The following is a 26,985-nucleotide window of genomic DNA, read 5'->3' as shown; positions in this document are numbered from 1 at the left end:
TAGCAGTTGAATCTGGTGTCAGTTCCACCTCGATTTCGGTATTTTAATGTTTGGTTATTGTTTACTTGAAATTCATCTCATCTGTGCAGTAAGCACCCCCAAACTGATTCAGCAGAAACCCTTCCTTCCTGAGGTTGTTTGTGGAATTTGTGGGAAAGTAGATAATGCAGTCTCATTCTTGGGCAGCGCTTCCCTGTGCTTCTCTGGAGTGTTCCAGGGGTGCCGTGTTTATAGGGTGCTCTTTGAATTTCATTCATGCCTAAGGCTGCCCTGAGAGTTCAGCAAAGGAGCCTTCCCAGACTTTTGGAGAGCAAACAAACCGGTTTGTAACCCCGTTATTTGCGGACTTATCTACCTTTCACGCATCGCTTGGAGTCAGCGCTTGCTCAGCTGTGTGCAGCACCCACCCTCAGATCTCCAGTTTACTATAGACGGTTGCTCTTGTGCCAGTGCCTTCTGCGGATACCTCCCAGAGCACACGATGGAAGGGAAAGAGCCGTGGCAAGACTCTGATCGACCCACAAGTCTGTCCTTCCTGTGCTTTTCTACTCAAACTTCCTGAGCCAAAAGCAGATCACATGGTCGCCCATTTGCCCCACAGGCAAGAATGTATGTTCTTCAGGAATGTGCTGGTAACATCTGAGAAACAGCAAATATTTGTTATAACAACACTGTCCGTCACTGTGTGTATTTGGAGGTGGTGACATTCTAGAAGGCTTCCTCAAATTTCTGATGGGTGGTCAAGGGGAGATGTGGTTTTATGGCCTTTAGCCCACTTTGTCTAGCACTGTAAGGAAGAACTTCACTAAAGTTTTTGTTTATTATTATTTTTTAATTGTGTGTGTGCATGTGTGTGTGCGTGTGCATGTGCATGTACATTCATGTGCGTTCAAGTGCCAGAGACCACAGGTGTCTAGACAATCCTGGCGTTCTAGGTGGTTGTGGTCCCACCAACGTGGGTACCGTACCAGTTGTTGTTTTTTGGTTTTTGGGGGCCCACCACCCAGCTTCTAAGTAAATTTCTTATGAGTGCCTGGCCTTAGCGTGGCTTACATCTAGCCAGCTTTTCTTAAATTATCCCATCTACCTTTTGCTCTTGCTCTTGGCTTTCTCCTTTGTCTACCTTTTCTTTTCTTTCCTTTTTTTTTTTTTTTTTTTTTTTTGATTTTCAAGACAGAGTTTCTCCGTAGCTTTTGGTTCCTGTCCTGGAACTAGCTCTTGTAGACCAGACTGGCCTCGAACTCACAGAGATCTGCCTGCCTCTGCCTCCCGAGTGCTGGGATTAAAGGTGTGTGCCACCACTGCCCGGCTTTTCTTTCCTTTTTATTTCATGTCTGGCTGTGTGGCTGGTGGCTGCCCCCTTCTTTTTGCTCCTTGATTACCTTCTGTTTATTCTCTCTGCCTGCCAGCCCCACCTATCCTTGCTCCTGCCTCACTATTGGCCATTCAGCTCTTTATTAGACCATCAGGTGTTTTAGGCAGGCAAAGCAACACAGCTTCACAGAGTTAAACAAATGCAGCATAAAAGAATGCAACACATCTTTGCATCATTAAACAAATGTTCCACAGTATAAACAATGTAACACATCTTAAAATAATATTCTACGACAGGAAACCAAACTCGGATCCTCTGCAATCTTAAACACTGAGTCTTCTCTCCAGCTAACTGATTATGTCTTTATTACTACTTTTTTTTAAATATTTATTTATTTATTATGTATACAATATTCTGTCTGTGTGATGTCTGCAGGCCAGAAGAGGGCACCAGACCTCATTACAGATGGTTGTGAGCCACCATGTGGTTGCTGGGAATTGAACTCAGGACCTTTGGAAGAGCAGGCAATGCTCTTAACCACTGAGCCATCTCTCCAGCCCCATTTATTACTACTTTTGAGGTGTCTGAAGACATTGGGTCCAGTGCATGATATAATAAGTTTGTTGAATTAGACAAAGATTCCTACTAATAGCAAGGAAGTAAATTGAATATTTTTGTGTTTGGTATCTAGTGTGGCCTAGCTTGTGACCATTTTTTCTTTTTCTTTTTCTTTGGTTTTTCAAGACAGGGTTTCTCTATGTAGCTTTGGAGCCTGTCCTGGAGCTAGCTCTAGTAGACCAGGCTGGCCTCGAACTCACAGAGATCCACCTGCCTCTGCCTCCTGAGTGCTGGGATTAAAGTTGTGTGCCACCACCACCCAGCTTGGACCGTTTTACAGAGCAGTTTCTGTAATAAATATCTTTTAATATATAAAATGTTTTGCATGACAAAAAAAGGTGTGTGCACATGCCTGCATTTGTATATGTGTATCACATGTGTTTGTGCATGCTTTCTTTTCCCTTTCTCCTCTTTTCTTAAAAGTTTACTCGTTATAGAAAACTGGGAAGACCTGCATGCATCACATACAAGTATGGTAAAGCCTGTGTTCTCTCTAGCTACTTAGAACGTCTGTTAGGATTTGTCACGTATTGTCCATTATTTCTCTTCTCCATAAAGTGGTTGAGCATTGTCTACATCTACGGTCATTGTAATCATTTAATTTTGTACTTTGCCAATAATCTCCACACACACACTTTTTTCTTTTTGTTGAGGCAGAGACCCAGTGTGTAGACTTAGAACTCTCAGAAGCTTTGCTGTCTCTGCCTCCCACATCTGGCCTTTATGAACAGCTGTTGGAAGGTTAGTTTAACTTTCCTTCTCTGGGCTTTCCTCCACATGAACATTCAACCAAAAGGCACACCCTTTTCATGGTAAGAATAGAAATAACCAGAAGGTTGAGAAGCTAAAGCTGGAATGGACAATAAGGTGCCTGTGTAATTCTTAGCATGAGGGGTCAACTCCTGGTTAGTCTCCTTCCTTGAATATTATTAAAACCCTCATGTAATTTGCATCAGACATCTGACTCCATGAATTCATTTGGGGACCAGCCTTCCTTCCTTCCTTGGTTTTTCGAGACAGGGTTTCTCTGTGTAGCTGCCCTAGCTGTCCTGGAACTCTCTCTGTAGACCAGGCTGGGATTAAAATTGTTTACCCCCACCACCCAGCTGGACTCTTTGTTTTACTGAGAAGCCATCAGAAGCTAAACCATGTTTGAACTTGACTGTGGAGGACCCAATTTGCCAAAAGCTGGAGCATTTTTAGCTAGCAAATCCTCCTTTTCTGTAAGTAAGCCCCTTTATTAGCTTTCCATGCCTTGTCTCTTGCGGCAGTAGTCATCTATTCCCCATCTCAAGAACATGGCTTGAGTCATCTGGCCCTTCCCAGTGCTGGAAATTCACTCTACTGCTGCGAATGAAACCTTTTTGTCAATTTAGATCTGAAATGTACTTATCCCCAGCAAGCATAAAGTGAATCATCGTGGGTATGTCACTAAAAGCTTCCTCTGTACCTGTCTCACAAAGGGGTCGGATCACATACGGATGACACGCTAAATTTACAAAATTCCTGCATAACTCATACTTAATATGCTTCTAAATGTTTTTTAAATACCCTGTGTATACTCAATGCTACTTGGTTTTGTTGTGCCCAAGTTTCTGGTCCCCAAATGAATTCATGGAGTCAGATTTCTGATGCAAATTACATGAGGGTTTTAATAATATTCAAACTCGAATTTGGACTCCATCTCCACCACACCAATTCAGTGGGTGAAGGAAGTTCAGCCCCAAACCCAGGGAAGGGATAAACTTTTAACGCCGTAGTCAGGGGAGTCCTGTTGTCTTGGGATTGGGTAAGGAGTACATAGGATAAGGTAGTTTCTGAACCCATTGGTCAGTTTTTGAGCATGAAAACCTAACAAAGAGCCATTAATAATTGACAAGGTATCTTCAAGGACAGGATTCCTCTCAAGAACATCTGGACCTTGTTAAATTTTATGGACCTGCTCCCTATCTTCTTAATTGGCCATTTTTTAGGGTAACTGTTCAGATTTCTGCTATGGCAGCACGTTTCTGGAGCTGAGATCGCCAACCCCCCAGCTCATTATATGGCTTAAGATGAAGCAAAGTCGGGTGCTGGCAGGTTCTGTGTTTCACCTTTGTAGTTGCTCTCCACTTGTAGATCCATCCACTTCCTCCAGTCATTTAGGAATATGTGCAGATGGTAGCTCAAATGATGTGTGTTTGATGTTGAAGCATTCACATCAAAGACACATGGGTGGGAGGAGTTGCATGCAGCCGCCTGCAGCACCTGCTAGAGAGCAGCGTGAACCCTGCACCAGTTTGTGTGTTCCCTCCCAGGTTTATTTTCATTTCCTCCACTCTGTTAAAGATTTCACTTGAACCAGTACCTGAGTGCTGAGAACTGATACCGTCTCAAAGGATCTCAAAGAAATGCAATTCAGTGATAACTCTGTTCCTTTATACTTCTAGCAAGGCACATGCTAGCTTCAGCAGTGGGGTCACATCCTCTAATTCTGATGCACAGACAGTAGAATTAGGTAGTTCTGTGCTGCTATGATAAGGCACCGCAGCCAGAAGACCCTATGGAGCAGAGTTTAAATTTTGGCTTATGGTTCCAGAGGGGCAGATATGACAGCAAGAGCAGGAACCTGGGAGCTCACATCTTTAACTGCAAGCAGATAGAACAAATAGGAAGTGAGGGGATACTATAAACGCCCAGTGTTGTAGTTCCTTTACCTTGGCAGCAACACCCAAACCTCTCCAAACAGCAACCACACCCGCGAACCAAGTGTTCAAATACCGGAGCCTGTGGGGGCATTCCTCATCAAACCAGAACAGCTAGGAGGACTGACTAAGATCCTGTATGGTTTGGGGCTTCAGGGCCTCCCTTACTATGGAGGTGTCCCACAATGGGACTGGGGTTTATTTAGTCATTCGTTGCCCCTACAGTCAACATCGTCTGGAGTCTAGATTAATTGATGTCACACATTAGAGTCATTATATTTGGAAAGAGAGATAATGAGCTCTTGTGATTTAACTCTTAGAAAGAGTAAAATTTTCAAACATGATACTATATAATTTATGATACTGTGGGGGTCAAGGTAATACATTAAAATTTTTGTTTCACCAAGGGATACAATAGTATTTAAGTATTTACCAAGCTTTATTTAAAGCCAGAATTGAGGCCGATAGTTTCCTCAGGATATCTTAAAATTTCCTCTTAGTATCTCAGGAGTATTGATTGGTCTGGAGGTTGAAGAGGGAAATAAACATTTATTTTAGGCAGGCTTCATTGTAGTGGCACAAGGCTAAAAGAGAGAGGTAGCTTCCCAGCAACAACAGAGAAATCACAGCCCGTAAACTAAAGAAATGAGCAGGAAGTGGTAGTGCACCTCTAATCCTAACACTCTGGAGGCACAGGCAGGCAGATACCTGTGAGTTGGTCACCCTCCTGACATTGCAGACACTGCAGGCTGAATGAAAAGGAGGCAGAGGAAAGACCACCTGTGGAGAAAGGGGCTCCCGTGTCTGTGAGACACTTGTATGTAGTCAGGGCTCTCCTGTCTGAAACAGGCACATATTTGCGAAGGTCTTACCTGCTTGGAAATTCCTGAGTGTGTTCAGGTTTAGCTGTCTGTATTGTGTTGGCTGTGTCGTATCTGATTGTATTGAGGGGGAGAAAGAATTATTTCACCAAGAGTTGGTATTGAGAGGAGTTAGACATATTGGGTGTGTTTAGGAAGAACCTAGCACTGTAATCATATACCAGCTGTTAAAGGTTCCTTATAACAATGGCTCTTGAAAGGTATAAATAAGACACTAAAAGTTTCTTTTATCCTAGCCATCTGTCTGACAAACTCATTCCTCTTTTGAGTCAAAGTTGAGAGAAACAAAATGAATATCTGAGATCTGAAGTATTGGTTGACACCCCTTTGTTTCTAAACCTATTGGTTTCCCAGTCTTGCTGTGTACTTCAGCCTTGCACTTTACGCTGAATTCCGTCTGTCCATTGAAGGCTAAAGCTGTCAGTTCCTGTTGGTGAGTGTGGGAAGTAAATTCTCACTGTCTAAAATTTCTGCGTGTCAATGGATTTAGTCACAATCATAACTGTTTCTCAGTCTGCTCCTGAAGAACAGTAGACCCCTTGGGTTGTTTAAAATGGTTTTATTTCTCACCCTGAAGCAGTTTTGCCCTACTTATTTGTACCTGGGCATGGAAATCTAGAGGTCTACCTTGCCTTACTTGCTACTTGCTACACTCTGGAGGGTAATCAGAGACTCGCATCTGCGGGGCTTGAGATACTGTGCTGACTGAACCAGAATCTAACTAGCAACGTGATTAAATAAATCAGTAGCTAAGCGGAAGCAAGATGTTTACATTCTACCTTGTTCGCAGGCATGTTGTTAGAATCACTATAATTAGATTTTAAAAATGTAGACCATATTTAAGCTTTTCACAGATGCGTGCTATATAAAAAGCAAGGTGTTGTTAGCATCTCATTTCTTTTTTCGTCTTTAACACTAGAAATGTATGTTGTGTTCTCTAATTTCCTGGTGTACGTTCTAATAAATGTTTGGAATTTGTGGTCTTCGTTGGGATGCTATAAAATCCTCCTATCCTGTTTTTAGTCCTGAGCGGTGAGTCTGGGTATGGATAAGTTAATAGCAAGGTAATTGAACTGCGTGTGCTGAGTGCTCGCCTGCACATCCTCTGGCCTCTCCACTTTCAGGGTTGGGTTACTGTTTACAGTAACACCTTTCACCGTGACTGGACAGTCTGAATCAGTTTGCCTGTTGTCGGGCTATCTTGTGCCAGTGTTTGTCTGCTTCTACCTCTCCTCTACCCATCCCTTTTTCTTCAATTCCAAGAGGGATAAGCTCTTTTCCAGCTTCCCTGGGATGTACATAGCCATGAGCTTGTCACACAGTGAGACAATCTGATACATGTAGATTTTGCCACCTTCAAGTTGTAGGATGTGAAGACCTAAGGATTTGGGCTGGTGGCTTCTCAAGGGTGGAACTCCTCTTTTTGCAAGTGTTTTTTAAAATTTTTTTCCTATTCATGGCTTGGTTTTGTTATGTTTATGCTTAGATATAAATAAACACTTAGGATAAACACTTAGGATCAAATGAGATGACTTCTAGAAACAGCATTCAGGCAGACAGTTGCCAGTGGTTTCTGGAGTGTTTGAAAATGGCTTTCATTTTATCTACAACTTGGATCTTATTTAAAACACCTTGATTTTTTTTAAAGGCCCTTAAAAGCCAGCAATCACAGGCTTTGATATAGGAACATAAAACAAACAGGCAGCCTCTGATGTTGGCTGAATTTGTTTGATTTTTCAGGCCAAATAAATGAAAACTGTTTCTGAGAATAGTGTGTGCTATTGTGTGCAGATCGAGGGAACTTCCAAACATTTTGACTGTTGGTATTCTAGCAGAATGTTTATGGGATGCGCTACCTCGTTTCGTAAGGAAGACAACTTGCCTCCTGTGCGTTAGAATCTTCAGCTGAATGTTTTGATTGCTTTTTTATTTCTTTGAAAAGGTGTAAGTTCAGTCTTACTAATTGCACTTTATATTGTGTATTTTTCTCGGAACCATGGGTAAATGGTGTGAAAATCATGTGGATGATCTTATATATAAGGTTTAAGAGCTAATAGGTCATTTCTGTTCTATTCCTCACAACATGTTTGTTATCAAAGTACGTTGTAAAATCCCTTCTTTTTGCTTTAATGTTTAGTTGTTGCTTTTAGCAATGAGAACTGGCTCCAAACCTTACTGTAATTTTTCACTCTTAGAGGAATCAGTAGGGAAAAACCCTTGCTTATTCTGAATTTATGTAGGTGATGACTTAGTGGCCGCTGGAGATGAAGTGGTGAGCACATGGCTCTCAGTATTTCATTCAATACACAGCTTCCAAGTGTCTATGGCCCAGCCACGTGACAGATGCGGGGAATCCCAAGGACAAATCTTGCTCTCAAGGGAATATGAGAGTCAGTAAGCAGGAGTCTGCAGCCAAAGTCTATACCAAGAGCTCGCAAAGAGCACAATAGAGAGAAACGTTCTAGACTCTCCCCAGGACAGAGGAAGGGAGGGAGTCAGGGAGCCTGGGCATGGTTCCACATGGGAAACCACTCTCTCTGGGGCTACTTGAACAAAGCCACACCTCTTAATAGTGCCATTTCTTATAGGCCAAGCATTCTAAAGGGGCCATACCTATTCAGCCACCACTGTGTGTGTGTGTGTGTGTGTGTGTGTGTGTGTGTGTGTGTGTGCGTGTATAAGAGAGAGAGAGAAAGAGAGACAGACAGAGAGAGGCAAGAGAGACTGGAGGTGCAAACACCGAGCTAATGGTAGTCTTGCTGAAGACAGCCAAGGGCTTAGACATCAAAAACGAAGGGTGAGGAACTTGTTCTGATATCTTTCATGATTAACTGTCAAGGTGAGAGGATTCTTCCTAAACTGCCTTAGCAGAATCTCTCTAAAAGCAACCTAGACATGCTGAAGACAAGAGGGAGTTGAGGGAGGGGCATATTTGAGAGAGCTCAAAGAGGCCTGGCTTAAAGTTGGTCCAAAGAATCAGGGTTAGGAACCCTCTGGGTTCAGTACCACGTCTGTTTAATACCTGCATGATTTAAGATGAACTATCTGAGGCTTAGAAGGAAGCTAAGCAGCGCACATGGGCTGGAGCTGGAAGCTTGTCTCTGGTTATGGTTAACAGTTGCCCTTGTGACTGCTGTCTGTGGTGGCTCATTGTCACTGCCTGCTGGGAAGGGAGAGACTTGTTCCTGCCAGTTTCTTCCCAAAGGTGTGATCCCTCCTGGAGCAGCTTCCTTAGGTTGTGCTGTAGTAGGAATCTAAGTGTTAGCCACTTTATTGAAATGGGACACAGATGGTGAATCTGTACCAGCCTAGATCCAACTCTGCTTTCTTTAAATAGGCAACAGAAGAACTTTTTTTTTTTTTTTTGCAAAATTTCTGTATGTTGCCTCTTCTAGGAGGGAAATGAAAAATAGGATTTCAGATGTTGTCAATGTAAAGGTTAATTTAAGTCATTAATCGACAGTCTGTTTTCATGGAAAATTCCATAATTGCGGGTGGATAATCCCGTAAGCCCTATGAATCAGCTGTTTTAATAGTGACTGTGACTAATTTTGAGCAACTTCATTCAGTTTTCTGAGAGTAATAAAAGGAGTGGCTTTTACAGTTCCGGTTCTGCGGTGTCTGTAGTGTATGTTAAGAGAAGAAACCAGCTTGTTGGGCACGTGGGAGACTGAAGCAGGAGGATCTCAAGTACAGTCCCATAGAACGATCGTATCTCGGCTCTCTCTGATGACAGGGATGTGTGTGGCTTCCTTTGGGATGCCTTCCTTGACTTCCTTATAGGCTGGTGTTGTGGCACCTGCCTTTGATCTTTGAAAACCGAAATAAATGAATTAAAGAAGATGAGTCTTAAATTCTTTCATGCTACTTCCGTTCATCTCCACCCCTTCTTTGAGACGGCTTTCTACCGAGCCCTGGCTGGCTCTCCTGGAACTCACTGCATAGACCAGGCTGGCACAAAACCTCAGAGATCCTCCTGCTTCTGTCTCCCAGTGCTGGCATTAGAGGCACTGACTTATGTCCGTATGTCAGGTCTGGGGCTGTTCTGGACTTGATTGCCGCACCTGATGCTGCTTCCTTGCCTTGGAATCAGGTTGTGCTAACTACGTGCCCCACCGTTAGCAGAGTGCTGCCCTGCACTCCCTCCTCTGTTGCTCTCATTTCTTTTCCCCCAGAATGTCGGTGTCAAATGTGTGTTGCAGTGCTTAAGTCCTCCTGGCTGCCCTTCATTCCCTAAAGAATGTGAGAGACATTGGTTTTTCCTCTGGGCTTTCAGCCTTGGGGAAGTCCCCAGTTTAGGGAGCCTCCACACGTTCTCTTGTTTGATCTAATGCACGTGGAAATTATAACTAAATCATTGTTTAAGCTCTGGATTGTTAGTGCATATTGTACAACCTACCTAGCTTTTAGTATTTTGCTTTGTTTCCCTCTTTATTTTCTAAAATAAAGTACCACATAAGTCTGCTCTGGGTGAGAACTTTTTAAGTCATGCATTTGGTTGTATGACTGTTGTAACCTGTTTTGCCCTGTTGAGCACACAGCAAGATCACTCTTTCTGTTTCCACATGGGGTTTTGTTGTGCATCGTTTATGCTCTCAGCTCTGCCTTTATCTTCCAAGTGCTGAGTTACAGGTGTGTGCCACTGTGCCTGGTTCAAGAGCTAGTAATGGCTCAATGGATAAAGCAGCCTGCTGCCAAACATGATAGCCTGAACTCAATTCTTGGGACCTACCTGGTGGGAGGAGAGACCTGACTCCCACAAGTTGCCCTTTGACCTCCACACATGTGCTGAAGCCCATGCACAAGTATTTGTGTGTACAGACAAAAATAAATTAATAAGTATGTATACAGGCACAGATAAATAATTTCAAAAAAATCTTTAAGTGGCGCTGTAAGAGGAGAATGCTCATTGTGTCCCGGCCGCCCAGACCCAAATAATCACACAGAAACTATTAATTACAGCAGTGCTTGGTCTGTTCACTCTGGCTTCTTATTAACTATCTCTTACATCTTAAATTAACCCATTTCTACTAATCTATGTATCACCATGAGGCAGTGGCCTACCAGTAGGTGTCTTTCTCCTTTGTCAACTATGTGGTGTCTCTCTGATTCTGCCTACTCTCTCTATATATCTCTTCCAACCTTGCTATATTCTGCCCTGCTGTAGGCCAAAGTAGCTTTATTCATTAACCAATAAGAGCAATACATATACAGAAGGACCTCCCACATCATCTTCCCTGTTTAGTCTAAATAAAAAGGAAGGTTTCATTGCACGGAGGGGCTGCTTGTTCGTCCCAAGCGCTGCCTGGCTAGCTTAGCCCCGAAATAACCACACAGAAACTCTATTAATTAAATCACTGCTTGGCCCATTAGCTCTAGTTTCTTATTGGCTAATTCTTACATCTTAATTTAACCCATTTCTATTAATCTGTGTATCGCCATGTGGCAGTGGTTACTGGGTAAAATTCCCAGTGTCCGTCTCAGGCAGATCCATGGCATCTCTTTGACTCTGCTTTCTTCCTCCCAGAATTCAGTTCCGTCTTCCCTGCCTATCTAAGTTCTGCCCTATCAGTCCAAGGCAGTTTCTTTATTCATTAGCCAATACAAGCGACACATAGAAAGAAAGATCTCCTACACCAAGGTTTTAACTTTAACATAGTAAAATTACATATAGTAAAACAGTTATCAAGCAAGAATTATAATGGCTAAAAATATTTAGTCTATTTACATTTGGCAAATTAAGTAAAATATTCTATCTTACTTTTCATAATTGGCCCTCCCACCAGTGCTGAGAGGGCTCTCCTTAATATCAGGAATCTCTATTATTTATTTAGTTAGTTTTTCCAAGAATGGGTTTCTTTGTGTAACCTTGTGTCCTAGAACTTGATTTATAGACCAGGCTGGCCTTGAACTCACAGAAATCTGCCTGTCTCTGCCTCCCAAGCGCTGGGATTAAAGGTGTGGCCACCATGTCCAGCTAGGCATCTCTATTTTTTGATTTTCCTGGCCTTCATTTGTTGCTTTATGGTAAGTTTTTCAAGGTACAGTGCCTTTAAGAAAGTTGACTAGATTCCTAAGTAAAATTTCCCTCCAGCAAAAATTTGATATGATCAACCGTGTTGTCTCCAGAAAAAGGCTTTTGCAGAGAGGGAGTGAGGGTTGGTTTTATAACGTCCACGTTTACAGGAATGATATTTAGTGATTTGTGTGTCTAATGAATGAACTCTTCTTCCCTTCCGTACCAGTAATTAAAATCTCCTTCGTCTCACCTGGAATCCTGAAGCTTCGTTGTCTGAATGAATTTTGCAATAATGAAATTAGCTGCAGCAAACTCTTGATAGAACAAACCTGCTTAAGAGGGGAATTTTAGATGTATTAGATTGTGTTTAAACATGTTTACCTAAATAGACAATCAGTTTAAACAAAGTATTTGGTATTAGAAGAATTTGGACCTTTCTTAAGAAGTACAAAATGGAGAATATTTGAATATTTTTCTCTTCTTTATTTTGAGTCATACTGTCTTTGTGAATCTTTTTTTTTAATTTAAATTAGAAACTTCATAATTTTCTTTCCTGTGCTTTAATGGATCCACCTAGAGAGCATGTGTCAGGCATTGTTTAGCTCACCTTTAATCCCAGCAGTTGGGAGACAGAGGCAGGTGGATCTCTGTGAGTTCAAGGCCAGTCTGGTCTACGGAGCGAGTTCCAGGGCTACACAGAAAAACCTCGTCTCGAAAATTAAAAACCATAACAAAAGAACACAGTCCCCGGTGGGGTGGCGTTGACAGCGCAGCGCTTCAGCTTCCCCCATTTCCTCAGCTCCAGGCGGTTTGTTGTATATCTTGATCAGGTGAAGTGACATGACATGTTGGAACTTTTGTCCATTGCTTGCAGAAATAGTCTGGTTTTCTGCTGTATTTTAGTGATGTTAATGCTTTGAACACCTTTAGCCCTAAACCTTCCAAGTAGTAATAAAACTTGTGCATAGAGGTGCTCTATGTCAATTAGCAGAGCACAGTCCTTTCTGCTAACGACTGCCCTGTCCTTTGCCTCCATTCACGGTTAGCAGTGCCTTTTGCTGGCGTTCCATTGCAGGTGTACCCCTTCCCTCTTGGACTTCACCCCTTCATCAGCATGGTAAATAGTCTTCAGCTGTAGCAGGAGGCAACAGCATCTATGTCTGATCAGATTCCTTTGCACCTTTTCTTATTGCCCTGACTAGACAAGGGTTTAGCAGCCTAGAGAGATTTAAGAGATCATAAAGCATCTCCCTTGAGTTTCCACAGGTTTTAACTGGCTGGAGAGTCTAATAGTCGTTGCTTCTCATGGAGGGGCCGCGTCTGTGAGAAGTCAACTGTGTGAAGTGTTTGCAGGCTTCTCCATCATGTGTCTGTTGCAGATTCACTGCACACACTCAGTGTAATTCCAGTGTCAAATGTTTATGATGATTGGCTCTTTTATGGGCTCATTTCTATGTGCGTGTATGGGTGTGCTTCTGTGCACGGGTGCCCAGGGAGGTCAGAAGGGGCCATCAGATCCATGGAGCTGGAGTTATGAGCAGTTGTGAACCACCTGGCAGGGATGCTGGGAACTGAACCTGGGTCCTCCACAAGAACTGTATGTGATTTCAATCATGAGGAACCCTCGCTATCCCCTTTTGGCTCGTGTTTGTTGTTGTTGTTTATTTTTGTTGTTATTGTTGTTTTTTGTTTTTTGTTTTTTTTTGAGACAGGGTTTCTCTGTAGCTCTGGAGCCTGTCCTGAAACTTGCCCTTGTAGACCAGGCTCTCCTCGAACTCACAGAGATCCGCCTGCCTCTGCCCCGAGTGCTGGGATTAAAGGCACGTACCACTACTGCCTAGCTTGGCTCATTTTAAAAGCAGTGCATTCGTGTTTCTTTTCCTTTCGCGATGCTCCTCCGCCTATATAATGCGTCCTTATTGCAGCTAGCAGAGTGTTTTACTGAAATAAGCCAAAGAAGTAGGAATGTTGTGGAATCACCTGGCATACAAGGTGCTTTCTGTGTAGCAGCTGAAATAGACTCTTAAGACCTCCCAGGACCTGGTCTCCTGTTTCTGCAGCTCAGCTTTGAGCCAGCCTTGGTTGCTCGTGTGACTTTTCGAAAAACAAACAAACAAAAACTAGATAGTTCCTTTTGAATGTTACTTTACAGTAGTAGGTGATTCCTTTGGAATGTCCCTCTACAGTAGCAGGTGACTCGCCATGACTCATCTTTCTCAGAAATGCAGTCTCCTTTTGGCGATCCCTCATTTGTCACCTTTGTATTGCAGCTGTGTCATGTTGCCCAGTGAATTCTCCTCTTCAAATATTAGAACAAGGGCAATTTAGGAGAACTAAAGTTCAGATCCGCTTATGGAAGCGCTCTAGGCAAGATACCCCAGCATTCCTTTGTGGGAGGTAAGCTGCAAGAAAGAACCAGTGAGTGTTGCCAAGTGACATGCTGACAGCTGGCCTGGCAGTGATTGCTGGACACTGGTCCTTCCTTCTTCCTCCCCCAACCCAGACATAGACACACACAGACACACAGACAGACACACACGTGCGCACGCACACGCATTCTGGGTTTGAAATCCTGTTCCCTTTTAGAAGGGGACTCACTAGTTTTCCAGACACAGTGTTAATGTCTCTAAATCTCCTCGCCTTTTTCCTTTAGTTAAGTCTCCACTCTTTAGTTTTGAGATCTAATTTGTAGTCAGCTGTGTGCTCCTTTACAGCATGTATAGAAGCCGCTTGACAATACTGCATTGATCAGGTTGCTATATGTTTGGGAGTTGTCAGTTTCTTTGTCTGCTTATTGTCTGACTTTCAATATCTTTTCTCTGTTTCTAAAGAGCTTTGTATACCTTCTGCCTGTATGTGTCGTCTCACAGGGTGACATTCTGCACTTTGTCTATCTGCTCAATTAGCCATCACAAGAGTGGAATTTGTGAGTCTCACTTACTGCGCAGGGTATAGTCCCTTTTTTTTTTTCTGCTCATAGCAGACTTTCTCAAAAAGATTAGAGCTTTCTCTCAACGTTTTTTGTTTATTCTTTACAATTTTACAAAAATACACCATGTATTCGGATCCCCCCTTGCACTCCTGTTTCCCTATTGTCTTCATTAAAAATACCTTTTTCCTATTATTAGTTTTGGTTTTGTTTATTGACTAGGCCTGTCTATGTGATCTTGGATTTGGAACAGACCATCAGAGGCTGATGAGTAGGACGTCACTGTACATCTGGACCGTGCCTCTCCCGGAGTCTGCCGTTTGCTAACACACCAGGAGCAAGTGGTAGGGCCACTTTCCTCTCCACAGCCAACTGTTAGGAGGCTGACTTCTGTGCCAGTATACACTGCTGCTTTGAGTTCGTGGTTGCCATGGCCATGTCTTGCTTAGCAGATGGTATTTCTCCGTCCCTCTCCCTATTTCTCAATATTCTCTGGCTCTTACATTCTTCTGCCCCTCTCCTCGGTGTTCTGAGCTCTTAGGGGTGGTGTGAATCTCTTGTCTAGGTTTTAGCCTTCAACTCTTCTTTATTCTCAGCATTTTGTGTAGCCATGGATCTTTGCACTTTCTCCCATTCCCTGCAAGGAGAGGCATTTCTTTTTACTGCTGGGGCCTTTTTCTGTGGGTATCTAGGGGGTGGTTTGATACTGTATCAGTTCAGCTAAGCAGGCCATCTTAGGTTCCCCTCCCCAGGGTCTAAGACCTCTTCAGTCATGGGTTTTGACCCAGGGTGGACACTCACGGAGACCGAGCCTCCCATCTAACCGGGAGCTGTTGGATATTGCCACCCTCACACCAGAGGGCACTTCTTGCCTGTCTTCTTATTATTGTGCCTGAAACTACTTTTCAGGGTGTTAAGACTTATTTTTCTGTTTTCTGTTTCTGCTCAGTGTTTCATGACTGCAAATTTTATATTGGTTTCAATATTCTATTTTGTAGGTTCTTTGACTTAAAATTATAAAAATTTTTATAACTTTGAAACAGTTTAAAAACTCTGTCTCCTCCCCTTTTATCTACTCTGTCTCTCAGTTTCTGTCTCCCTCTGCTACAGATTGAATCCACGACCTCTTGTATGCTAGGCAAGTGCATTTTACCACTGACCTGTAACCTCAGCCACTTACTGTTCATGAAATGAGTAATTGTATTACCTAATACCATAACTGACTTTCCTGCTGAGCCATCCCACTAGCCCATGAAGTGTTCTTAAATCTGGGGATGGAGAGGTTCCTCTGACCCTTCATCCTTCTAGCCAACCAGCCTGCCTTTTTTAGGGGACACTCATTTAGTCGTCAGTGTTGCCGGGCGGCTGTAAACTTGAAATAGCAGGAGGAAGCCACTTGTAATCGATCCCTTGTCCTGTCATGATGGTGGCATGTCCCAGTGGGAAGCTGAGGTGCAGGACTGCCAGTTAGAGGACAGCCTGGGCCACACACCGAGAACAGGAGACATAGCTCAGTGGTCGAGCACTTAGCTGGCTCCTGGAGTCCCAGCACTGCAGAACACTCCACCAGGAGTAGCTTTGCCCTGTAGTGCTGAGACCACGTGTCTGTGTGTTGCATGGAGCTGTCCAGCAGCTCAGATCCCCGAGATAATCACACAGAGACTATATTATTTAAATCACTGCTTGGCCCATTAGCTCTAGCTTCTTATTGGCTAACTCTTACATCTTAATTTAACCCATTTCGGTTAATCTTTATATCACCACGTCACTGTGGCTTACCTGTTAAAGTTCCAGCGTCTGTCTCCAGAGGGGCCACATGACTTCTCTCTGACTCTGCCTCCTTTCTCCCAGCATTCAGCTTAATTTTCCTGCCTACCTAAGTTCTGCCTTGCTCTAGGTTCAAAGCAGTTCCTTTATTTATCAATGCTAATCACAACATACAGAGGGAAATCCCACATCATCTGTGTGTGTTCAGCAATGGGTCAGTGGCCTCCTTACACTGAACAGCCACCATCCGCCTCTCCCTGCTATGACTTCTGTTCTGGTAGTCTTGACAAGCTTCCTTGTGTTTGTAAGAGGATTATTTTATAAGGTTATTCATAAGGAATATGTAATTATGAGATTTATTTGAGGGATTTGCTTTCAGTAATTAAATGAAAATATATGTTCATAGTCTACTTTTTAGTTTTTGAATCATTAAGCCCAAATTAGCCCTTGTTTGGCATATTAGAAATGTGCCAATTATATGAACTACATAATTATTGATTCTTCAAGTATGTTTAAAACTAGTTACAATTATTTGATATAAATGAAATTTAAAGGTTGTAATGATGCCAATAATTTTGACTAGAAATTTTGTTCCTCATAATTAAAATTTGCCTACATTAAGTTGTCAAATTTAGTGTTTATGTGCTAGAACCAACTCCCTAATTGTACATTTAAATTTTTAATAATTATTAAATATTTTATGTTCATCTGTATTTATGACAGGCAAACATTTCAAATGCAGCGACAAGTCTATCTCAGCATGCTTTTCTCATCACAAATGGTGTTTATAAGTAGAGCCCAGCATTTGGGGCTTTAGTAAGAACACCAGAGCCCCACAGGTCAGTGTCTGTTCTGCAAGCGTTCAGTGATTAGCCCTCCTTTCTAAAGCAGAAACGAGAAGCTTCTCACATATCCTAGCAATGGTTTAATAATTTCAACTTCATCCACACTCTGAAAAGCCCCATTTGCCCAGTTCTTCATTTCTTAGTATTTAGCTTGTTTTCTGTTTTCTTTCATAGATTGGAGTCTTTGCCTTACTTGTACTACCTAAGTCTAGGCTAAGTATGTAATTGTGTAGCATGTGCAAGGTTCTGGGTTCTGTTCCTAGTAGTGCTTTCTGTCCAGAAGTTTGAAACCCGGCAGCATGTTTGCTGTTTTAGGAATTTACCCAAAGCTTGTACTATGTGCTCCGTGCAAAAGAAGATAACAATTTTATATTCCTTGGAAAAAGGCAAAAAGGAGATATAAATTCCAGGTGTCAATACAGGTTGCCTACAGCTGGGGAAATTGGGTTTCCCTTCTCTCCTCGGTTTTCCGAATTCACTCCTGTTATCTTCTGTCCGTTTTCATTGATAGACAGGAATTGTGGGCGGCCGGGCTGCAGACATGGCAGTGAGTGTAAATACTTCAGAAGAATTTGTTTTCTGTTGTTTCTCTGTGTAGCCCTAGCTGTCCTAGCCCTTGCTCTGTAGATCATGCTGGGCTCAACCTCACAGAGATCATCCTGCCTCTGCCTCCCAAGTTCTGGATTAAAGTTGTACACAACCACTGCCCGGCCAGAAGGATTTTTTTCTTAGCAAGAATTAATCAACAAGACACCCAGCTTTCGTATAACAGATGCTTAAAATTTCAGAGCGTGCACCTCCATCTGAGAAGTGAACACTTGATTGTTCAGTGTTCTAGTGGCCGTGTACTGCCTCCCCTCAGTTCCTTCTTCTTCCTCCCTTCTCTGGCAGGGTCTTCATGGACTGGATCAGTGTCCTTGTCTGCTCTCTGCTCCAGCCTGACTGCTTTCTAGGACTCAGTACTTTCTGATTAAGTTCTTTTTTTTGAAAGGTCATAACCACAGGCTGTGGAAGCACTGACTCACTGTGCCGTCTGTGCAGTTCCCACCATCGGATTAAACTGGCTGGTGCACACCAGCTGTGCTTCAATTGTTCCTTAGTTCTTTTCTGATGCCTAACTGTCCTTACACATGCACACACATTTCCTTATTAACTCTCACTCACTGACAGCTCTTCCGTAGCAAGGGTCATGCTAGTAAATCCTCAACTAAGCCAACTCAGAGTCTTTGGGACATTCTCGACCAGTATCTAGATTAGGAGAGGACTTTGAGTTGTCCTTTGAATGAGATAAGACATACAAACCAGCTTTTAAGATAATCTTAAAGTGTTTCAATAAAAAGATAAAAACCCAAACTGAAACAGTAGTTCTGGGCTGCAGTGCAGCTCTAGTGAAAAGCCGTGGAGGTGTTTACTTGTGACTCCTCGCCAGCAGTTGGGTGGGGGCAGAAACAGATGGAGCCCTGCAGGTTGTGCTCAGGCTTCCTTATGTGTGTGCACAAGCCACACACAGACAAACTCACACATACACTGAAAACCCCTGGTTCCACCTTCTGTTTGTATGTTGTCTTTAAAAAAATCTTTGAGTTATCGTACGGCGTACTTGGTTTTATTATGACATTTCACACGTGTTTACCCCTAAGGATCCCACTCCCTTAGCACCGCTGCCCTTGGGATCAGTGACCAGCTGTGTAGCTGACTATAGCAGCGTGTGTCAGCCTTATGCTTTCCACCCCCAGAGCAGCTGTGCGGCTCTACGCCATCCGTGCCAACACAGGGCACGGTCAGACATTTTCACATTAGACCTGTGGCAGAGAGTGGCAATGGCGTGTGCTCCCCTGGTGGCGGATCTGTGGGTTGTCATTTTGTGTGCTTGTTGAGTTGAAGTTGCTAGAGTCCTGTATGTCTGCTGGACATGGGTTTCATGCCTGATGTGTGTGTTAGAAGTGTTTGTCTACTGTGACTTGGGTTTATTCTCTTTATCTTTGCTATCTTTGTTGAAAGAAACTGACTTGACACACAAGCATATCTTCCAGTCTTTAAAACATCTTTCACTTAAAGCTTGTGTGGTTTTTCTGTGTTAATTTTTGTGTTCGATGACATTTGGGTCAGTGTTCTTTGATTTATTCTTCAGGGTGCCTGCATGGCTACTTAGCTGGTTTTGCTCTGTCGAAAAGGCTTGTTTCCCCTTTAAGTTGCCTATGCAGTTTTGCCAAAACTCAGATGGCAAACATGTATGGCCAACCTCTAGGCAGCGGTTCTCAGGTTCTTGACTATTGTCTCCTAGAGACTCTTGAATTCAGATGGGGTAGCGCCCCATCTCCCCCACCCCCCCTTCGCTGTGCTCTTTTTAATTCTCAGTGGGCCTTCTATTTCTGTGTAGTATGAATGCCAGCTTTCCAGTTCCCATTACAGGTCTTGGGACTTTGATTGAGATTGCTTGAAATGCTCAGGTCTGTTAGAAGAGTATTGCTGGTCTAATAAATTGAACCTTACAGTTTATGATAGTATTTTTTCATTGGTTAGGTCTTCTTGAATTTTTTTCTTAGTAATATTTTGTTGTTTTCAGTATGAAGGACCAGTGTTTGCTTTGTTCTAAACAGGGTCTCACCTGTATTCCAAACTACTTAACATTTGACACCATCCCCCTTAGCCTCCCAAGTGTTGCCATTGCTGGTGTGGTCCATGTGTTATTTTTTTCCTGTAATTTTTGAGCAATGTTAGAGTCTTGTGGTGCTAACTCAAATTAAGATTATTTTTCCTTTAAAATTGTTTTAGAGTTATTTTATGTATTTGAGTATTTGCCTGTGTGTAAGTATGTGCACCTGTGCATGTCTGGTGCCTACAGAGGTCAGAAGAGAGCACCAGAGCCTCTGGAGATGGAGTTGTGGGTAGTCCTGAAGCACCATGTAGGTGCTGGGAACTGGACCTGGGTTCCCTTCAAACAGTTGCTCCCTCTCTCTATGCTGCGGTCACTCCTCTTAGTTTCTCTTTATAGTTCCCCTGTGCCGGTAGAGAAGAATCGAGTTGATTTTAGTTGGTGCATTTGCCTTCCATCCTGCAGCTCTTCAAAGTTTGCTTACTATTGTTTCCTAAGGATTCTGGGGTTTGCTATATTGACGTGTGTGTGGTGTGTGTGTGCATGTGTGTGGTGTGTGTGGTGTGTGTGTATGTGTGTGGTATGTGTGTGTGTGGTGTGTGTGTCTGTGTAAGTCAGAGGACATCTTGCATAAATTTTCTATCTTTCCACCGTTTGGTTCCTGGTATCAAGCTCAGGTCTTTGGACTTGGCTGCCGGCGCCCTCACCCACCGCGTCCTCTAGCAAGTCCTGCTGAACTTTTTGTAGACGTTGTCTCTCTTTTTGAAGAGGCTTCCTACAAATTGTGCTTCACTGAGAGATTTTAAAAATTCATTATTAATTGTTGATTTCGTGATAAATTTTCTTCTGAATCCATGGAAATCGTTATATGGCCTTTCTACTCTATGCTAACAATAGAATACATTATATTAGTTGATTTAGATTGTGTTTTGGGAGTGGTTTTGCATTTGTGTTCTAGGAGCCTTGCTGTGCCCATTATTTATTTTGTGCCGTCTGGGTTTTGTATTAAAGACAGGCGATGAATAGCAAGTGCTGTTTCCTTTCTGAAGAATTCTGCCTGACTTTTGTGTTGTTTCTCCCTCAGTGTTGATGGAATTCTTTTTGAATTTGAATCCACTTGAGGCTTTCTTTTCTCTCCTTTTCTGTAATAAACACAAGAGGGTTCAAATGGTCTGTTTCCCCTTGTCCACATGCAGTGTCTTTAATTAGCTCCTAGAAGCGCTGTCTCCTCTGTCGCCGGTCATCGCTAGGTCGTCTCTAGTCCTCATACTTAATTTTGTAGACTTGATGGGGACGCTCTTCATTTCTAAACAATTTACCTCATCCATTTCCACTGCTTTTTAAAGAGCTAGATTTTAAATTTGTCTGTTTTATTTCTTCCCTCTTTGTATTTTTATCATTTCTTTTGATTTATATTGCTTTTCTTTTTCTAGACTTTTTTCTGCTTTATTTAATGATGTTGGCATCTATGCTAGTGTTGGATCATATTTGTAGCTATCCTGGTATTCGGAAATTTCCATTCTTTTAAAACCATGTTTCTCTTTCTCTGCTGGGATTGTGTATCTTCCCATTCCACTGTAGGCCCATTTAGCTGCTCTAAAGATTCATGAGGTAAGTTCCACATTTTTGTCATTAGGGAGTTGACTATGTTAATTGTCATTGTTTTTTTTTTAAGTTTGCTGTATTTGGCCACTTTTCTCATTGTTGTGACCAAACACCTGATAAGAAACAATGTAAGAAAAGTTTTATTTTTGCTTGCAACAAAAAGTGGCAACAAGAGTGTGAAGCAGTCCTCACTTTATCATCAGGAGCAAAGGGAAGGGTATTGGTGCTCAGTTCACTTCCTCCTTTTTATCCCAGGCCCCAGCCCATGGTCTGGTCCCACCCACACCGAGGGTTGTCTTTCACCTTAGTTAATCAATATTAGCCATCACAGTATGTCTCAATTCTCCTAGGTGTGCGGTTTCGTGCTGTTTTCATTGTCCTCTACAGAATGCTGGCTGTAGGTTCCTCCAGGTACCCGAGTTAGGTTTGCACTGTAAGATCTCTCTGGTGTCTGGTGGCTTTCGTCCCTACTGCGTCCCTTCTGCAGTGTGTTCACAGGCTCAGGCACTCTGTTGAGTTTCTCCTTTCTCGGCTTCTCTACACGCTACAGGGGCCTTGTTTGTTTTGCTCAGAAGTACTGGATTTCTGTTGTAGTTTTGGCTTCTGCACCTCACTTCACTCACTAGCTCCCTGACTGGGGCCCATCCTGGGCATATATAGACAACAAAATGGGAGAACTTGGTTTCTCCTCACAGCCTGTCCTTGGTAGCTGGCCTTCTGTACTCTAAACAGTTCGGGGGTCTAATAAGGGGCCAGAGGCCCAGCAGCAGGCTTCGGTTGCTGCAGTGGAGCCTGGAGGCTGGCCTTGTGATGTCGTGTGTGGTCACTTGCCTGAAATGCACTGGCTCTTCCCAAATTATTTTTCGGATTTAGTAATAAGATGGTACCTGGTGTGATGGAGGAAGGTCATTGGTTAAAAAAATAAACTGCTTGGCTGGCCCTCGTAGGTTAAAACATAGGTGGGAGGAGTAAACAGAACAGAATGCTGGGAGGAAGAGGAAGTGAGCTCAGACTCGACAGCTCTGCTCTCTGGAGCAGAGACGCCATGCTCCCATCTCCAGGGCGGACACGAGAGCTCTGCTCTCTGAGGCACACGCGATGAAGCTCCAACCCAGGATGGACATAGGCTAGAATCTCCCTGGTAAGCCACCTCGTGGGCTACACTAGAAATGGGCCAGTCCAGGTGAGAGAGTTAGCCGAGAAGAGGCTAGATAGAAATGTGCCAAGCAGTGTTTAAAAGAATACAATTTGTGTGTTGTTATTTCGGGGCATAAGCTAGCCAGGCGGCCGGGGTGCTGGGGACGCAGCCCCGCCGCTCCTATTACTACACTAGTGTTGTGCATGCTGGGGAGGCTGAGGTTGGGGATTGTGAATTAAAGACCAGCCACAGACTGCCAGGAAGGACAGTGCCTGGAAGAGTTTGTCCTGTCTCTTCATCTGTCTGTCCCGCTTTCATCTAAGGTTCCCTGGGAACGTAGAACTTAACAGTGACTGGCATTTGAAGGACTTGGGTTCAGGAGGAAAATGCGGGAGGGTTCCAATCTCATCCTTAGGTCAACTTTTGACGGTTAGGTTAGTGAACAAGGCTGGGAGGCACCTGCTTTCAGTCCTCAAAGTGGCTTAATTTTTATTAGATAGCTTATATACTAATAGCCAGCTTCAGACCAGTGACCCGAAGCGCTCTGAGGTGTAGTTAGGGAGTGGAGTCTGCGGTTGTTGGCTTGTCTCTGGGCAGATGTTCAGCGCAGGGGAAGTAGGAACAGCTGTAGCAGTGTGTCTCTACTTCCCTCATCTGACAAGCTGTTCTTTGCGGGAGAGAACCACATAGGATGGGAATTCATTTCTGTGGCAAACAACAATTATTCTTAGGTTCTCTGACAGGAACTGATAGTAAATGTACTTTGGCCATGAGAGTTACTATACTCCTGTCTAATTTTGACCCTCTCAGGGAACTGTGAAATATTTAAAGTAAGGCATAACATATTTATAAGGATGGTGTGCATGAAAATGTGAAGAAACTTATTGTAGAATAAATGTGTGCTTATTAAAAAGAAATAGTTTCCTTTTAATGCTTAATATTAAGAGTGCCCTGACTATAATGTAAATTGACGGCACCTCAGTTCTCCTCTCTGGAATGGTTTTATAACAAATGTTGGTTTCTTGAAGGTTCATTCAAAAATTCATCTCTAAAATAATTTTTCCTGGTCACATTCCAATTTTATAGTTCCAGTCACTTTTATGCCTACGAGTTTTGTAATTTATAAGAAGGTAAATAGATCCCTTTTCTCCAGACCTGACACTTTATTGTATAGCAAACCTAGCTGCAAAAGAACAACATGCTAGTCTGAATTGTGTTTATTACAGAAAAGTCTAGGATGACTTAATGTTAACTGACCAGTCACTATAAACCAGTGTAAGGGCTAACGTGTGGTTCAGTGGTAGGGTACTTGCTTGCTTAGCGTGTGCTGCTCAGTTACCAACATGAAAGAAAGAAGAAAAACCCAGAATGCTAATAAAAGGAAAAGTACCTGATTACTTCACTAGCAGCTCTGAAAAAAGCTTCTAAATTCTAAATGATTGGCATCTGTTCCTTAATAAAGACATTAAGTAAAATAGGAATCAAGGAAACTACCTAAGCATGAAACTGCACAAAGTACAAGCCAGCCCCTGACGTGTCCGGAGTCAGAGGTGACACAGCAGTTACTGCTACCACAGGTGTTTCATAGTGCTAGGTGCTTTAACGGTAGGTGAAACACATCGAACCTGAGATACTTATTTGCAAAATGAATGGCAAGAAAGTGATGGAGTCTGGAGTGGCTGGGCACAAAGGATTTGATCACTTGTCTTTATTTTAGGCAAGGAATGGAGGGTGGAGGTTAGTCAGACAGCATGAACATCAGATTCTCTAGTGTGTGTTAAATAGTTGCTTTAAAAATCCAGATCTTGCTGGATGGTGGTGGCATACACCTTTAATCCCAGCACCTGGGAGGCAGAGGCAGGGTGATCTCTGTGAGTTCAAGGCCAGCCTGGTCTACAGAGTGAGTTCCAAGATAGGCTCTAAAGCTACAGAGAAACCCTGTCTCAAAAAACAAAAACAAAACAATCCAGAACTCAGCTGGGCATGGTGGTGCACACCTTTAGTCCCAGTGCTCAGGAGTCAGAGGCAGGTGGATCTCTGAGTTCGAGGCCAGCCTGGTCTACAAAACTATTTCTAGCATAGCCAGGGCTACTTGAAAAGTAAAACAGATTCAGAGCTGGGCAGTTGTGGGTAGAAGAGCACATGCACTGTCAGCCACAGAGGCATTGTTTGGGAGTTAAGTGAAGGAGCATGCTGTTGGGAAACGATGGCGCTTGCAGATGTGCTGAGTGAGCCGAAGGGAAGGACGCGAGTGGGCAGCTGCAGCCTCAGAGAATTGTCATGTCCAATTCTCAGCTGGACTGTCAGACCTCTGCATAATGTGGCTGCTTGGCCACAGGTGTGTTCTGTCTTCCTGCCACATCAGAAGCATGTCACTCATACAGAAGACAACAGAACACAAGAGTTCAGCGACTCCCAAAGACTAAAGGATATGGAGTCCGGGCCCTGAGTGCGCAAGGAAGATCAGGACTGGTTCTTAGAGTAGAGAGCTACAGCCATCTCGCTTGGAGACTACAGTGTCCCCACAGACAGTGGCTCAAATTGGAAATTCTTTCAATGTCCTGTCCAGGTCTCCATCCTGCCACAGACAGGTGGCCGCTTTGGTCTCCTCTTCCTGGGAGAGGGGAAACTGGGATGGGAGAAACTGCATGGATAGAGGAATGAAGCGGGTCTGAGAGTCCAGCAGCCACTTGTGACTGTATACTCTGTGCAGGGCCCTTACCGCAATCTAAGCCAGCATGTAGATGGTGGCAGGCCACTTCTCACCCTACCCCGCTGAAAGTGCGCACGTTTGAGGAGCCTGACATTTGGAAGTGACCCGAGGAAAGGGACATAGCAGCCTCCCACCCACAGTTAGTGTAAAGGAGTATCTGGGGTTACCAGAGGGGCACTCAGTGCAGTCAGGCAGCCAGCGAAAGAGGAGGAACCAGAAGGAGCAAATTGTTCAAGAAAGAAGAAAACTAAAATGCGAATCGGTTAGAAGTCCGGCGTCCGTGAGCACTGTAAAAGCATGAAGGACGGGTGTGGAGGATGGAAAGGGCTTCCGGAGGCTTAAAGAAATACTTGAAAGAGACTCCACTATCATGGAATTTCAGTTGTATTAAAGAGAGAACAGTGTACTTTAAAGCCCGTGTTTCTGTAAACTTTGATTTTGCTAAGCTGTTACGATGGTGTCTTCGCTGTACAGGACTGGCGCCTCTAGCTGGCCTCCTGCATGCTGGGATTATCAGACACAGACTGCCACATCTGACTAAATTTACCAAGAAGTTCTAATGAGTGCCTTGTATTCTTGTTGACTGTGGAAATTTACTATAACAAAATTAAATTAGGCACTCATGACATAGGTAACTTATAGAAGAAGTTTACTTTGACTTAAGTTTCCTGAAGGATGAGAGTCATAATGACAGAGTACAGGTATGATGACCAGAACAGGAAGCGGGCAGAGTGCAGGAATGATGACCAGAACAGGAAGCGGGCAGAGTGCAGGGATGATGACCAGAACAGGAAGTGGGCAGAGTGCAGGTATGATGACCAGAACAGGAAGTGGGCAGAGTGCAGGTGTGATGACTGGAACAGGAAGTGGGCAGAGTGCAGGTGTGATGACTGGAACAGGAAGCGGGCAGAGTGCAGGGATGATGACTAAACTAATATGATTACAAGTTTGACTACATAAAAGACTATTAATCTGTAATTTTTAATTATACATTACATTTTTAAATGAGCTGCACAAACACAACACCTTAAACAAGAGCAGATATACATACACACAATGTAACAAAATTGCCCTTAAATCTGTATCAGTAGACCAAGATCCATACCAATGCAAAGTATTCACCTCTATATCAACCCCTCCCCTTTTTTTTGGAAATTGACTGTGACCATTAATCACTTATAATCAACCCCCTTTAAATGAAAACAAACATTTATAAACAATCATTTTGGGAATTTGGGTGTAGTTTTCTCGAAATTATTTCCTGCTGTTTGTTGGGCGAAGTATTTTTAGGGTTCACAGAGACCTTTTGGGGTGGGGGAGTCTTGTTCCATCAAACCACATTAGTCTTGAGGGAATCTGCAGGTTCTCATCTTCTGTGGAAACAAAAAAATAACCTCTTTTCCAAAGTAACATATCCTTAGACACAAATTTTGAAGTCAAATATTATATATATGTATATATATATTATATATATTAGTTTATATTAGTTTAGCTTATCAGTCCCCAATATCAAATATTTTTCAGCAGTTAACTCATTAACAGTCAAACTAGTCAAAGAAAACACAATAATATACATAATCCAGACTCTCTGTGTCTTTTCCATTTTTGTGTGGCTTTTTTTTAATTACTTTTGCTCCTTTAACCTGTCTGTCTACACTCTTTTATATTACTTTTACTGTCTTTAAAGACTTTGTTTTCTTTTTAAAAACTATTTACTTCTTTTTATAACTGTCTATACTTTTTCCTCTCTCTCCCAAGCCTACATACATCTTTAAAAACACTGTGTCTTGTTTGGAGGTCTGAATCTGCCCTATTGTGTATCTGAAATCCTTTTCTGACAAGAAGTATTTTAAAACGGTAAGCAGTATGACTGTG

The 26,985-nt window shown here is 43.0% G+C and overlaps 1 protein-coding gene across 10 annotated transcripts in view; it reads left to right on the top strand.

Annotated features, from left to right (window-relative positions):
- Positions 1-26,985, top strand: part of Itsn1 (intersectin 1) — a 188,675-nt gene that overhangs the window by 27,343 nt on the left and 134,347 nt on the right. The gene's annotated exons all lie outside the window — the stretch shown is intronic.

This window comes from Microtus oregoni, unplaced genomic scaffold, assembly GCF_018167655.1.
Source record: "Microtus oregoni isolate MIOR12 unplaced genomic scaffold, Mior012 000023F_ref0000262, whole genome shotgun sequence".
Lineage (NCBI taxonomy): Eukaryota > Metazoa > Chordata > Mammalia > Rodentia > Cricetidae > Microtus > Microtus oregoni.
This window is presented reverse-complemented; position numbering and strand designations above follow the sequence as displayed.